The sequence below is a fragment of the Alligator sinensis genome, unplaced genomic scaffold (assembly GCF_000455745.1).
Source record: "Alligator sinensis unplaced genomic scaffold, ASM45574v1 scaffold61_1, whole genome shotgun sequence".
Lineage (NCBI taxonomy): Eukaryota > Metazoa > Chordata > Crocodylia > Alligatoridae > Alligator > Alligator sinensis.
In genome coordinates, this window is record NW_005841986.1 from 425,778 (window position 1) to 427,937 (window position 2,160).

Below are 2,160 nucleotides of genomic sequence, written 5' to 3' on the forward strand. Positions count from 1 at the left end.
GCCCCCCCACCCGTGGTGCTGGGCTCCTCCATGCTGCAGCCGGGCCGCGCCGCTGCCTCCTCCTCCAGCCGCCGCTCCAGCCCCGGCGCCTCCCCGCGGCCACAGTGGTGCTGGGCTCCTCCATGCTGCAGCCGGGCCGCGCCGCTGCCCCCTCCTCCAGCCGCCGCTGCAGCCCCGGCTCCTCCCTGCGGCCCGCCTCCTCCTCCTCCTCCCCTTCCCTTCCCTTCCCTTCCCTCGCACCAGAAGCCAGGCTTCCCGCCTCTGCAACATGGGCCTCAGTTTCCCCATCTGTAGAATGGGCACAGGCTCAGAACAGACCAGCGCTGCCTAGGCCAGAGCCCTTTGCACCAGGCCAGCGACTGATCTTTTTTGGCTGGCCAAAAAGGAGTGGAGACAGAGAGCCGGCCTTTCCCCAGGGGCTCCAGTCTATCCTGGGGGGCTGAGACCCACGGCTCTAGGCAGCCCCAGACGTCTGGGCGGGAGGGATCACAGTGCGGGCGACCTTGACATCCTCCCTCCGGCACATTTGGTGCCCGGGGACACGAGCCAACCCAAACCAGCCCCACGCCAGCCTGCCGCCGGCTCAGGCCTGCGACTCAGTTCCCCCATCCAGGAAATGGCCGGGATGCCGCTTCACCTCCTGCAGCACGCGCGGGGACGTAAGAGCATGACCCACGGTTCATCCAGCCCCGTGCCCGACGGCAGTGGGAGAGCATAAGACCGGACCTCTCTACGTGATCGATACCCCCTGGCACCCACCCTTACAGATCTAGAGGCCAAAGGGACCGTCCTGCTCAACAGCCATCGATAGACGGATCCTGCTCGAGCCTGTCCGGCCTTGTTGACCTCCTGCAGCGAGGAGTCCCACCAGTGAAGGACGTGCACATATGGAGGAAACCTCCAGACCACCCTGGTCCTTTTGGGAGAAGCCTGCTCAGCTCCGGGCCTCTTTCTCAGCACCGAGACTACAGCGCTTGATCAGGCTGCCCCAGGCCATGTGTGACCCCCTGCCCAATTTACCACGGAGGGAAAGACCCTGGAGGTGGTCAAGGACCTCCCCAACCCATTGGTGCGAACTCAAGCTGCTTTGGCACAACTTTATTCACTGCCGTCTCCAGAAGGACACCGAGATCCAGGCCTGCAAGGCAGTCGTTGCTGCCCACTGGTCCAGATGCCCATCGCGGGTGACGTGCCCGAGCGACACGGAGCCGGTGGGGCAGGTGCAGGAGGTGGCTGGGCCTCTGCTGCTGGGCACTGGGACAGACACAGGCTCAGCCCCAGGGCATGCGGCATCCCAGCAGCTCTGGGCCTCAGAGCTGGGTGCGAGAACACCCACTGTCCTCCCGGCACAGGACCACAGCATCTAGCACCCGCGCCAGGTCACAGAGTCAAACAACTGGGGCTGGACAGGGGTCCCATCTAGTCCAACCTCCTGCTCCAGGCAGGACCAGCCCCAACTACATCATCCCAGACAAGACTTTGTCTACCTAAGTCTTAAACACCTCCAAGGATGGAGACTGCACCACATCCCCGTTTCCAGGGCTTAACCACCCCCCTCATGAGAAACTATTTCCTAATATCCAACCTCAACTTCCCTTGCTGCAGCCTGAGCCCATTGCTCCTTGTCCTGTACCTGCCCCCACTGAGACCAGCCCAGCTCCGTCCTCTTTGCAGCCCCCCTGCAGGGAGGTGAAGGCTGCTATTCAATCCCCCTCGGTCTTCTCTTCTCCAGACTAAATCAGCCCAGTTCCCTCGGCCTCTCCTCACCAGTCCTGTCCCCCAGCCCACAACCATTTCCATTGCCCTCCGCTGGACTCTCTCCAATGTGTCCCCATCCTTTCTGTAGTGGGGGCCACAGCTGGACACAGGACTCCAGATGTGGCCTCCCCAGTGCTGAGGGGAAAAATCACGTCCCTCCATCTGCTGGCAACACTTCTACCCATGCAGCCCAGGATGCCAGTAGCCTAGGGAATGACCTGCTGGGTGGCACGGAAGTGGAAAGGGATCTGGGAGTCCGAGTGGACTCCAAGATGAACATGAGTCGGCAGTGTGACGAAGCCATCAGAAAAGCCAATGGCACTTTATCGTGCATCAGCAGATGCATGATGAATAGGTCCAAGGAGGTGATACTTCCCCTCTATCGGGCGCTGGTCAGACCGC